This window comes from Bombus vancouverensis, chromosome 9 (assembly GCF_051014615.1).
Source record: "Bombus vancouverensis nearcticus chromosome 9, iyBomVanc1_principal, whole genome shotgun sequence".
In the NCBI taxonomy this organism is placed as follows: Eukaryota; Metazoa; Arthropoda; class Insecta; order Hymenoptera; family Apidae; genus Bombus; species Bombus vancouverensis.
This window is the reverse complement of record NC_134919.1, coordinates 4,678,764-4,695,610: the sequence shown is the minus strand read 5'-3', so window position 1 is coordinate 4,695,610 and position 16,847 is coordinate 4,678,764.

Here is a 16,847-nt window from a genome sequence, read left to right as displayed (position 1 = left end):
TATAACGTATTACGTTATGTGGTATAACGTTATATGGTATGACGTTATAACGCATTACGTTATATGGTATATCGTTATAACGTATTACGTTATATGGTATTACGTTATAACGTATTACGTTATATGGTATAACGTTATAATGTATTACGTTATATGGTATAACGTTATAACGTATTACGTTATATGGTATAACGTTATGACGTATTACGTTATATGGTATAACGTTATAACATATTACGTTATGTGGTATAACGTTATAACGTATTACGTTATATGGCATAACGTTATATAGTATGACGTTATAACGTATTACGTTATATGGTATAACGTTATGACGTATTCCGTTATATGGTATGACGTTATAACGTATTACGTGATATGGTATAACGTTATAACGTATTACGGTATATGGTATAACGTTATAACGTATTACGTTATATGATATAACGTTATATGGTATGCCGTTATAACGTATTACGTTGTATGGTATAACGTTATAATGTATTACGTTATATGGTATAACGATATATGGTATGACGTTATAAGGTATTACGTTATGTGGTATAACCTTATATACTATGACGTTATAACGTATTACGTTGTATGGTATAACGTTATAATGTATTACGTTATATGGTATAACGATATATGGTATGACGTTATGACGTATTACGTTATATGGTATAACGTTATAACATATTACGTTATGTGGTATATCGTTATAACGTATTACGTTATATGGTATAACGTTATGACATATTACGTTATATGGTATAACGTTATAGCGTATTACGTTATATGGTATGACGTTATAACGTATTACGTTATATGGCATAACGTTATATAGTATGACGTTATAACGTATTACGTTATATGGTATAACGTTATGACGTATTCCGTTATATGGTATGACGTTATAACGTATTACGTGATATGGTATGACGTTATAACGTATTACGGTATATGGTATAACGTTATAACGTATTACGTTATATGGTATAACGTTATATGGTATGCCGTTATAACGTATTACGTTGTATGGTATAACGTTATAATGTATTACGTTATATGGTATAACGATATATGGTATGACGTTATGACGTATTACGTTATGTGGTATAGCCTTATATGCTATGACGTTATAACGTATTACGTTGTATGGTATAACGTTATAATGTATTACGTTATATGGTATAACGATATATGGTATGACGTTATGACGTATTACGTTATATGGTATATCGTTATAACGTATTACGTTATGTGGTATAACGTTATAACGTATTACGTTATATGGTATAACGTTATAACGTATTACGTTATATGGTATAACGTTATAACGTATTACGTTATATGGTATAACGTTATGACGTATTACGTTATATGGTATAACGTTATAGCGTATTACGTTATATGGTATAACCTAATATACTATGACGTTATAGCGTATTACGTTACATGGTATAACGTTATATGGTATGACGTTATAACGTATTACGTTATGTGGTATAACGTTATATGGTATGACGTTATAACGCATTACGTTATATGGTATATCGTTATAACGTATTACGTTATATGGTATTACGTTATAACGTATTACGTTATATGGTATAACGTTATAACGTATTACGTTATATGGTATAACGTTATAACGTACTACGTTATATGGTATAACGTTATGACGTATTACGTTATATGGTATAACGTTATAACGTATTACGTTATATGGTATAACGTTATAACGTATTACGTTATATGGTATAACGTTATATGGTATGCCGTTATAACGTATTATGTTATATGGTATAACGTTATAATGTATTACGTTATATGGTATAACGATATATGGTATGACGTTATGACGTATTACGTTATGTGGTATAACGTTATAACGTATTACGTTATATGGTATAACGTTATAACGTATAACGTTATATGGTATAACGTTATGACGTATTACGTTATATGGTATAACGTTATAGCGTATTACGTTATATGGTATAACCTTATATACTATGACGTTATAATGTATTACGTTACATGGTATAACGTTATATGGTATGTCGTTATAACGTATTACGTTATATGGTATGACGTTATAACGTATTACGTTATATGGTATGACGTTATAACGTATTACCTTATATGGTATAACGTTGTATCGTTTTACGTTATATGGTATTACGTTATAACGTATTACGTTATATGGTATAACGTTATAACTTATTACGTTATATGGTATAACGTTATAACGTATTACGTTATATGGTATAACGTTATGTGGTATAACGTTATAACGTATTACGTTATATGGTATAACGTTATAACGTATTACGTTATATGGTATAACGTTATAACGTATTACGTTATATGGTATAACGTTATGGCGTATTACGTTATATGGTATAACCTTATATACTATGACGTTATAACGTATTACGTTACATGGTATAACGTTATATGGTATGTCGTTATAACGTATTACGTTATATGGTATGCCGTTATAACGTATTACGTTATATGGTATAACGTTATAATGTATTACGTTATATGGTATAACGATATATGGTATGACGTTATGACGTATTACGTTATGTGGTATAACGTCATAACATATTACGTTATGTGGTATAACTTTATAACGTATTACGTTGTATGGTATAACGTTATAATGTATTACGTTATATGGTATAACGACACATGGTATGACGTTATGACGTATTACGTTATATGGTATAACGTTATAACGTATTACGCTATATGGTATAACGTTATAACGTATTACGTTATATGGTATAACGTTATAATGTATTACGTTATATGGTATAACGTTATAACGTATTACGTTATATGGTATAACGTTATAACGTATTACGTTATATGGTATAACGTTATAACGTATTACGTTATGTGGTATAACGTTATAACGTATTACGTTATATGGTATAACGTTATGACGTATTACGTTATATGGTATAACGTTATAGCGTATTACGTTATATGGTATGACGTTATAACGTATTACGTTATATGGCATAACGTTATATAGTATGACGTTATAACGTATTACGTTATATGGTATAACGTTATGACGTATTCCGTTATATGGTATGACGTTATAACGTATTACGTGATATGGTATAACGTTATAACGTATTACGGTATATGGTATAATGTTATAAAGTATTACGTTATATGGTATAACGTTATATGGTATGCCGTTATAACGTATTACGTTGTATGGTATAACGTTATAATGTATTACGTTATATGGTATAACGATATATGGTATGACGTTATAACGTATTACGTTATGTGGTATAACGTTTTATGGTATGACGTTATAACGCATTACGTTATATGGAATATCGTTATAACGTATTACGTTATATGGTATTACGTTATAACGTATTACGTTATATGGTATAACTTTATAACGTATTACGTTATATGGTATAACGTTATAACGTATTACGTTATATGGTATAACGTTATGACGTATTACGTTATATGGTATAACGTTATAACGTATTACGTTATATGGTATAACGTTATAACGTATTACGTTATATGGTATAACGTTATATGGTATGCCGTTATAACGTATTATGTTATATGGTATAACGTTATAATGTATTACGTTATATGGTATAACGATATATGGTATGACGTTATGACGTATTACGTTATGTGGTATAACGTTATAACGTATTACGTTATATGGTATAACGTTATAACGTATTACGTTATATGGTATAACGTTATAACGTATTACGTTATATGGTATAACGTTATGACGTATTACGTTATATGGTATAACGTTATAACATATTACGTTATATGGTATAACCTTATATACTATGACGTTATAACGTATTACGTTACATGGTATAACGTTATATGGTATGTCGTTATAACGTATTACGTTATATGGTATGACGTTATAACGTATTACGTTATATGGCATGACGTTATAACGTATTACCTTATATGGTATAACGTTGTATCGTTTTACGTTATATGGTATTACGTTATAACGTATTACGTTTTATGGTATAACGTTATAACGTATTACGTTATATGGTATAACGTTATAACGTATTACGTTATATGGTATAACGTTATGACGTATTACGTTATATGGTATAACGTTATAGCGTATTACGTTATATGGTATAACCTTATATACTATGACGTTATAACGTATTACGTTACATGGTATAACGTTATATGGTATGTCGTTTTAACGTATTACGTTATATGGTATGACGTTATAACGTATTACGTTATATGGTATAACGTTATAACGTATTACGTTATATGGTATAACGTTATATGGTATGCCGTTATAACGTATTACGTTATACGGTATAACGTTATAATGTATTACGTTATATGGTATAACGATATATGGTATGACGTTATGACGTATTACGATATGTGGTATAACGTTATAGCGTATTACGTTATATGGTATAACCTTATATACTATGACGTTATAACGTATTACGTTGTATGGTATAACGTTATAATGTATTACGTTTTATGGTATAACGATATATGGTATGACGTTATGACGTATTACGTTATATTGTATAACGTTATAACGTATTGCGTTATATGGTATAACGTTATAACGTATTGCGTTATATGGTATAACGTTATAACGTATTACGTTATATGGTATAACGTTATAACGTATTACGTTATATGGTATATCGTTATAACGTATTAAGTTATATGGTATAACGTTATATGGTATGACGTGATAACGTATTACGTTATATGGTATGACGTTATAACGTATTACGTTATATGGTATAACGTTATAACATATTACGTTATGTGGTATAACGTTATAACGAATTACGTTATATGGTATAACGTTATGACGTATTACGTTATATGGTATAACGTTATAGTGTATTACGTTATATTGTATGACGTTATAACGTATTACGTTATATGGCATAACGTTATATAGTATGACGTTATAACGTATTACGTTATATGGTATAACGTTATGACGTATTCCGTTATATCGTATGACGTTATAACGTATTACGTGATATGGTATAACGTTATAACGTATTACGGTATATGGTATAACGTTATAACTTATTACGTTATATGGTATAACGTTATATGGTATGACGTTATAACGTATTACGTTGTATGGTATAACGTTATAATGTATTACGTTATATGGTATAACGATATATGGTATGACGTTATAACGTATTACGTTATGTGGTATGACGTTATATGGTATGACGATATAACGCATTACGTTATATGGTATATCGTTATAACGCATTACGTTATATGGTATTACGGTATAACGTATTACGTTAGACGGTATAACGTTATAACGTATTACGTTATATGGTATAACGTTATGACGTATTACGTTATATGGTATAACGTTATAACATATTACGGTATGTGGTATAACGTTATAACGTATTACGTTATATGGCATAACGCTATATAGTATGACGTTATAACGTATTGCGTTATATGGTATATCGTTATAACGTATTCCGTTATATGGTATAACGTTATAACGTATTACGTTATATGGTATTACGTTATAACGTATTACGTTATATGGTATAACGTTATATGGTATGCCGTTATAACGTATAACGTTGTATGGTATAACGTTATAATGTATTACGTTATATGGTATAACGATATATGGTATGACGTTATAACGTATTACGTTATGTGGTATAACGTTATATGGTATGACGTTATAACGCATTACGTTATATGGTATATCGTTATAACGTATTACGTTATATGGTATTACGTTATAACGTATTACGTTATATGGTATAACGTTATAATGTATTACGTTATATGGTATAACGTTATAACGTATTACGTTATATGGTATAACGTTATGACGTATTACGTTATATGGTATAACGTTATAACATATTACGTTATGTGGTATAACGTTATAACATATTGCGTTATATGGTATAACGTTATAACGTATTACGTTATATGGTATAACGTTATAACGTATTACGTTATATGGTATATCGTTATAACGTATTAAGTTATATGGTATAACGTTATATGGTATGACGTGATAACGTATTACGTTATATGGTATGACGTTATAACGTATTACGTTATATGGTATAACGTTATAACATATTACGTTATGTGGTATAACGTTATAACGAATTACGTTATATGGTATAACGTTATGACGTATTACGTTATATGGTATAACGTTATAGCGTATTACGTTATATTGTATGACGTTATAACGTATTACGTTATATGGTATATCGTTATAACGTATTAAGTTATATGGTATAACGTTATATGGTATGACGTGATAACGTATTACGTTATATGGTATGACGTTATAACGTATTACGTTATATGGTATAACGTTATAACATATTACGTTATGTGGTATAACGTTATAACGAATTACGTTATATGGTATAACGTTATGACGTATTACGTTATATGGTATAACGTTATAGCGTATTACGTTATATTGTATGACGTTATAACGTATTACGTTATATGGTATATCGTTATAACGTATTAAGTTATATGGTATAACGTTATATGGTATGACGTGATAACGTATTACGTTATATGGTATAACGTTATAGCGTATTACGTTATATTGTATGACGTTATAACGTATTACGTTATATGGCATAACGTTATATAGTATGACGTTATAACGTATTACGTTATATGGTATAACGTTATGACGTATTCCGTTATATCGTATGACGTTATAACGTATTACGTGATATGGTATAACGTTATAACGTATTGCGGTATATGGTATAACGTTATAACTTATTACGTTATATGGTATAACGTTATATGGTATGACGTTATAACGTATTACGTTGTATGGTATAACGTTATAATGTATTACGTTATATGGTATAACGATATATGGTATGACGTTATAACGTATTACGTTATGTGGTATAACGTTATATGGTATGACGTTATAACGCATTACGTTATATGGTATATCGTTATAACGTATTACGTTATAACGTATTACGTTATATGGTATATCGTTATAACGTATTCCGTTATATGGTATAACGTTATAACGTATTACGTTATATGGTATAACGTTATATGGTATGCCGTTATAACGTATAACGTTGTATGGTATAACGTTATAATGTATTACGTTATATGGTATAACGATATATGGTATGACGTTATAACGTATTACGTTATGTGGTATAACGTTATATGGTATGACGTTATAACGCATTACCTTATATGGTATATCGTTATAACGTATTACGTTATAACGCATTACGTTATATGGTATAACGTTATAATGTATTACTTTATATGGTATAACGTTATAACGTATTACGTTATATGGTATAACGATATATGGTATGACGTTATAAGGTATTACGTTATGTGGTATAACCTTATATACTATGACGTTATAACGTATTACGTTGTATGGTATAACGTTATAATGTATTACGTTATATGGTATAACGATATATGGTATGACGTTATGACGTATTACGTTATATGGTATAACGTTATAACATATTACGTTATGTGGTATATCGTTATAACGTATTACGTTATATGGTATAACGTTATGACATATTACGTTATATGGTATAACGTTATAGCGTATTACGTTATATGGTATGACGTTATAACGTATTACGTTATATCGCATAACGTTATATAGTATGACGTTATAACGTATTACGTTATATGGTATAACGTTATGACGTATTCCGTTATATGGTATGACGTTATAACGTATTACGTTATGTGGTATAACGTTATATGGTATGACGTTATAACGCATTACGTTATATGGTATATCGTTATAACGTATTACGTTATATGGTATTACGTTATAACGTATTACGTTATATGGTATAACGTTATAATGTATTACGTTATATGGTATAACGTTATAACGTATTACGTTATATGGTATAACGTTATGACGTATTACGTTATATGGTATAACGTTATAACATATTACGTTATGTGGTATAACGTTATAACGTATTACGTTATATGGCATAACGTTATATAGTATGACGTTATAACGTATTACGTTATATGGTATAACGTTATGACGTATTCCGTTATATGGTATGACGTTATAACGTATTACGTGATATGGTATAACGTTATAACGTATTACGGTATATGGTATAACGTTATAACGTATTACGTTATATGATATAACGTTATATGGTATGCCGTTATAACGTATTACGTTGTATGGTATAACGTTATAATGTATTACGTTATATGGTATAACGATATATGGTATGACGTTATAAGGTATTACGTTATGTGGTATAACCTTATATACTATGACGTTATAACGTATTACGTTGTATGGTATAACGTTATAATGTATTACGTTATATGGTATAACGATATATGGTATGACGTTATGACGTATTACGTTATATGGTATAACGTTATAACATATTACGTTATGTGGTATATCGTTATAACGTATTACGTTATATGGTATAACGTTATGACATATTACGTTATATGGTATAACGTTATAGCGTATTACGTTATATGGTATGACGTTATAACGTATTACGTTATATGGCATAACGTTATATAGTATGACGTTATAACGTATTACGTTATATGGTATAACGTTATGACGTATTCCGTTATATGGTATGACGTTATAACGTATTACGTGATATGGTATGACGTTATAACGTATTACGGTATATGGTATAACGTTATAACGTATTACGTTATATGGTATAACGTTATATGGTATGCCGTTATAACGTATTACGTTGTATGGTATAACGTTATAATGTATTACGTTATATGGTATAACGATATATGGTATGACGTTATGACGTATTACGTTATGTGGTATAGCCTTATATGCTATGACGTTATAACGTATTACGTTGTATGGTATAACGTTATAATGTATTACGTTATATGGTATAACGATATATGGTATGACGTTATGACGTATTACGTTATATGGTATATCGTTATAACGTATTACGTTATGTGGTATAACGTTATAACGTATTACGTTATATGGTATAACGTTATAACGTATTACGTTATATGGTATAACGTTATAACGTATTACGTTATATGGTATAACGTTATGACGTATTACGTTATATGGTATAACGTTATAGCGTATTACGTTATATGGTATAACCTAATATACTATGACGTTATAGCGTATTACGTTACATGGTATAACGTTATATGGTATGACGTTATAACGTATTACGTTATGTGGTATAACGTTATATGGTATGACGTTATAACGCATTACGTTATATGGTATATCGTTATAACGTATTACGTTATATGGTATTACGTTATAACGTATTACGTTATATGGTATAACGTTATAACGTATTACGTTATATGGTATAACGTTATAACGTACTACGTTATATGGTATAACGTTATGACGTATTACGTTATATGGTATAACGTTATAACGTATTACGTTATATGGTATAACGTTATAACGTATTACGTTATATGGTATAACGTTATATGGTATGCCGTTATAACGTATTATGTTATATGGTATAACGTTATAATGTATTACGTTATATGGTATAACGATATATGGTATGACGTTATGACGTATTACGTTATGTGGTATAACGTTATAACGTATTACGTTATATGGTATAACGTTATAACGTATAACGTTATATGGTATAACGTTATGACGTATTACGTTATATGGTATAACGTTATAGCGTATTACGTTATATGGTATAACCTTATATACTATGACGTTATAATGTATTACGTTACATGGTATAACGTTATATGGTATGTCGTTATAACGTATTACGTTATATGGTATGACGTTATAACGTATTACGTTATATGGTATGACGTTATAACGTATTACCTTATATGGTATAACGTTGTATCGTATTACGTTATATGGTATTACGTTATATGGTATAACGTTATAACGTATTACGTTATATGGTATAACGTTATAATGTATTACGTTATATGGTATAACGTTATGACGTATTACGTTATATGGTATAACGTTATAGCGTATTACGTTATATGGTATAACCTTATATACTATGACGTTATAACGTATCACGTTACATGGTATAACGTTATATGGTATGTCGTTATAACGTATTACGTTATATGGTATGACGTTATAACGTATTACGTTATATGGTATAACGTTATAACGTATTACGTTATATGGTATAACGTTATATGGTATGCCGTTATAACGTATTACGCTATATGGTATAACGTTATAATGTATTACGTTATATGGTATAACGATATATGGTATGACGTTATGACGTATTACGTTATGTGGTATAACGTTATAACGTATTACGTTATATGGTATAACGTTATAACGTATTACGTTATATGGTATAACGTTATAACGTATTACGTTATATGGTATAACGTTATAACGTATTACGTTATATGGCATAACGTTATATAGTATGACGTTATAACGTATTACGTTATATGGTATAACGTTATGACGTATTCCGTTATATGGTATGACGTTATAACGTATTACGTGATATGGTATAACGTTATAACGTATTACGGTATATGGTATAACGTTATAACGTATTACGTTATATGATATAACGTTATATGGTATGCCGTTATAACGTATTACGTTGTATGGTATAACGTTATAATGTATTACGTTATATGGTATAACGATATATGGTATGACGTTATAAGGTATTACGTTATGTGGTATAACCTTATATACTATGACGTTATAACGTATTACGTTGTATGGTATAACGTTATAATGTATTACGTTATATGGTATAACGATATATGGTATGACGTTATGACGTATTACGTTATATGGTATAACGTTATAACATATTACGTTATGTGGTATATCGTTATAACGTATTACGTTATAAGGTATAACGTTATGACGTATTACGTTATATGGTATAACGTTATAGCGTATTACGTTATATGGTATGACGTTATAACGTATTACGTTATATGGCATAACGTTATATAGTATGACGTTATAACGTATTACGTTATATGGTATAACGTTATGACGTATTCCGTTATATGGTATGACGTTATAACGTATTACGTGATATGGTATGACGTTATAACGTATTACGGTATATGGTATAACGTTATAACGTATTACGTTATATGGTATATCGTTATATGGTATGCCGTTATAACGTATTACGTTGTATGGTATAACGTTATAATGTATTACGTTATATGGTATAACGATATATGGTATGACGTTATAACGTATTACGTTATGTGGTATAGCCTTATATACTATGACGTTATAACGTATTACGTTGTATGGTATAACGTTATAATGTATTACGTTATATGGTATAACGATATATGGTATGACGTTATGACGTATTACGTTATATGGTATATCGTTATAACGTATTACATTATGTGGTATAACGTTATAACGTATTACGTTATATGGTATAACGTTATAACGTATTACGTTATATGGTATAACGTTATAACGTATTACGTTATATGGTATAACGTTATGACGTATTACGTCATATGGTATAACGTTATAGCGTATTACGTTATATGGTATAACCTTATATAATATGACGTTATAGCGTATTACGTTACATGGTATAACGTTATATGGTATGACGTTATAACGTATTACGTTATGTGGTATAACGTTATATGGTATGACGTTATAACGCATTACGTTATAGGGTATATCGTTATAACGTATTACGTTATATGGTATTACGTTATAACGTATTACGTTATATGGTATAACGTTATAACGTATTACGTTATATGGTATAACGTTATAACGTACTACGTTATATGGTATAACGTTATGACGTATTACGTTATATGGTATAACGTTATAACGTATTACGTTATATGGTATAACGTTATAACGTATTACGTTATATGGTATAACGTTATATGGTATGCCGTTATAACGTATTATGTTATATGGTATAACGTTATAATGTATTACGTTATATGGTATAACGATATATGGTATGACGTTATGACGTATTACGTTATGTGGTATAACGTTATAACGTATTACGTTATATGGTATAACGTTATAACGTATAACGTTATATGGTATAACGTTATGACGTATTACGTTATATGGTATAACGTTATAGCGTATTACGTTATATGGTATAACCTTATATACTATGACGTTAAAATGTATTACGTTACATGGTATAACGTTATATGGTATGTCGTTATAACGTATTACGTTATATGGTATGACGTTATAACGTATTACGTTATATGGTATGACGTTATAACGTATTACCTTATATGGTATAACGTTGTATCGTATTACGTTATATGGTATTACGTTATATGGTATAACGTTATAACGTATTACGTTATATGGTATAACGTTATAATGTATTACGTTATATGGTATAACGTTATGACGTATTACGTTATATGGTATAACGTTATAGCGTATTACGTTATATGGTATAACCTTATATACTATGACGTTATAACGTATCACGTTACATGGTATAACGTTATATGGTATGTCGTTATAACGTATTACGTTATATGGTATGACGTTATAACGTATTACGTTATATGGTATAACGTTATAACGTATTACGTTATATGGTATAACGTTATATGGTATGCCGTTATAACGTATTACGCTATATGGTATAACGTTATAATGTATTACGTTATATGGTATAACGATATATGGTATGACGTTATGACGTATTACGTTATGTGGTATAACGTTATAACGTATTACGTTATATGGTATAACGTTATAACGTATTACGTTATATGGTATAACGTTATAACGTATTACGTTATATGGTATAACGTTATAACGTATTACGTTATATGGGATAACGTTATGACGTATTACGTTATATGGTATAACGTTATAGCGTATTACGTTATATGGTATAACCTTATATACTATGACGTTATAACGTATTACGTTGTATGGTATAACGTTATAATGTATTACGTTATGTGGTATAACGTTATAACGAATTACGTTATATGGTATAACGTTATGACGTATTACGTTATATGGTATAACGTTATAACGTATTACGTTATATGGTATAACTTTATAACGTATTACGTTATATGGTATATCGTTATAACGTATTACGTTATATGGTATATCGTTATAACGTATTACGTTATATGGTATAACGTTATATGGTATGACGTGATAACGTATTACGTTATATGGTATGACGTTATAACGTATTACGTTATGTGGTATAGCCTTATATACTATGACGTTATAACGTATTACGTTGTATGGTATAACGTTATAATGTATTACGTTATATGGTATAACGATATATGGTATGACGTTATGACGTATTACGTTATATGGTATATCGTTATAACGTATTACGTTATGTGGTATAACGTTATAACGTATTACGTTATATGGTATAACGTTATAACGTATTACGTTATATGGTATAACGTTATAACGTATTACGTTATATGGTATAACGTTATGACGTATTACGTTATATGGTATAACCTTATATACTATGACGTTATAGCGTATTACGTTACATGGTAGAACGTTATATGGTATGACGTTATAACGTATTACGTTATGTGGTATAACGTTATATGGTATGACGTTATAACGCATTACGTTATATGGTATATCGTTATAACGCATTACGTTATATGGTATTACGTTATAACGTATTACGTTATATGGTATAACGTTATAACGTATTACGTTATATGGTATAACGTTATATGGTATGCCGTTATAACGTATTATGTTATATGGTATAACGTTATAATGTATTACGTTATATGGTATAACGATATATGGTATGACGTTATGACGTATTACGTTATGTGGTATAACGTTATAACGTATTACGTTATATGGTATAACGTTATAACGTATAACGTTATATGGTATAACGTTATGACGTATTACGTTATATGGTATAACGTTATAGCGTATTACGTTATATGGTATAACCTTATATACTATGACGTTATAGCGTATTACGTTACATGGTATAACGTTATATGGTATGACGTTATAACGTATTACGTTATGTGGTATAACGTTATATGGTATGACGTTATAACGCATTACGTTATATGGTATATCGTTATAACGTATTACGTTATATGGTATTACGTTATAACGTATTACGTTATATGGTATAACGTTATAACGTATTACGTTATATGGTATAACGTTATAACGTATTACGTTATATGGTATAACGTTATGACGTATTACGTTATATGGTATAACGTTATAACGTATTACGTTATATGGTATATCGTTATAACGTATTACGTTATATGGTATAACGTTATATGGTATGCCGTTATAACGTATTATGTTATATGGTATAACGTTATAATGTATTACGTTATATGGTATAACGATATATGGTATGACGTTATGACGTATTACGTTATGTGGTATAACGTTATAACGTATTACGTTATATGGTATAACGTTATAACGTATTACGTTATATGGTATAACGTTATGACGTATTACGTTATATGGTATAACGTTATAGCGTATTACGTTATATGGTATAACCTTATATACTATGACGTTATAGCGTATTACGTTACATGGTATAACGTTATATGGTATGACGTTATAACGTATTACGTTATGTGGTATAACGTTATATGGTATGACGTTATAACGCATTACGTTATATGGTATATCGTTATAACGTATTACGTTATATGGTATTACGTTATAACGTATTACGTTATATGGTATAACGTTATAACGTATTACGTTATATGGTATAACGTTATATGGTATGCCGTTATAACGTATTATGTTATATGGTATAACGTTATAATGTATTACGTTATATGGTATAACGATATATGGTATGACGTTATGACGTATTACGTTATGTGGTATAACGTTATAACGTATAACGTTATATGGTATAACGTTATGACGTATTACGTTATATGGTATAACGTTATAGCGTATTACGTTATATGGTATAACCTTATATACTATGACGTTATAGCGTATTACGTTACATGGTATAACGTTATATGGTATGACGTTATAACGTATTACGTTATGTGGTATAACGTTATATGGTATGACGTTATAACGCATTACGTTATATGGTATATCGTTATAACGTATTACGTTATATGGTATTACGTTATAACGTATTACGTTATATGGTATAACGTTATAACGTATTACGTTATATGGTATAACGTTATAACGTATTACGTTATATGGTATAACGTTATGACGTATTACGTTATATGGTATAACGTTATAACGTATTACGTTATATGGTATATCGTTATAACGTATTACGTTATATGGTATAACGTTATATGGTATGCCGTTATAACGTATTATGTTATATGGTATAACGTTATAATGTATTACGTTATATGGCATAACGATATATGGTATGACGTTATGACGTATTACGTTATGTGGTATAACGTTATAACGTATTACGTTATATGGTATAACGTTATAACGTATAACGTTATATGGTATAACGTTATGACGTATTACGTTATATGGTATAACGTTATAGCGTATTACGTTATATGGTATAACCTTATATACTATGACGTCATAATGTATTACGTTACATGGTATAACGTTATATGGTATGTCGTTATAACGTATTACGTTATATGGTATGACGTTATAACGTATTACGTTATATGGTATGACGTTATAACGTATTACCTTATATGGTATAACGTTGTATCGTATTACGTTATATGGTATTACGTTATAAGGTATAACGTTATAGCGTATTACGTTATATGGTATAACGTTATAATGTATTACGTTATATGGTATAACGTTATGACGTATTACGTTATATGGTATAACGTTATAGCGTATTACGTTATATGGTATAACCTTATATACTATGACGTTATAACGTATCACGTTACATGGTATAACGTTATATGGTATGTCGTTATAACGTATTACGTTATATGGTATGACGTTATAACGTATTACGTTATATGGTATAACGTTATAACGTATTACGTTATATGGTATAACGTTATATGGTATGCCGTTATAACGTATTACGCTATATGGTATAACGTTATAATGTATTACGTTATATGGTATAACGATATATGGTATGACGTTATGACGTATTACGTTATGTGGTATAACGTTATAGCGTATTACGTTATATGGTATAACCTTATATACTATGTCGTTATAATGTATTACGTTACATGGTATAACGTTATATGGTATGTCGTTATAACGTATTACGTTATATGGTATGACGTTATAACGTATTACGTTATATGGTATGACGTTATAACGTATTACCTTATATGGTATAACGTTGTATCGTATTACGTTATATGGTATTACGTTATATGGTATAACGTTATAACGTATTACGTTATATGGTATAACGTTATAATGTATTACGTTATATGGTATAACGTTATGACGTATTACGTTATATGGTATAACGTTATAGCGTATTACGTTATATGGTATAACCTTATATACTATGACGTTATAACGTATCACGTTACATGGTATAACGATATATGGTATGACGTTATGACGTATTACGTTATGTGGTATAACGTTATAACGTATTACGTTATATGGTATAACGTTATAACGTATAACGTTATATGGTATAACGTTATGACGTATTACGTTATATGGTATAACGTTATAACGTATTACGTTATATGGTATAACCTTATATACTATGACGTTATAGCGTATTACGTTA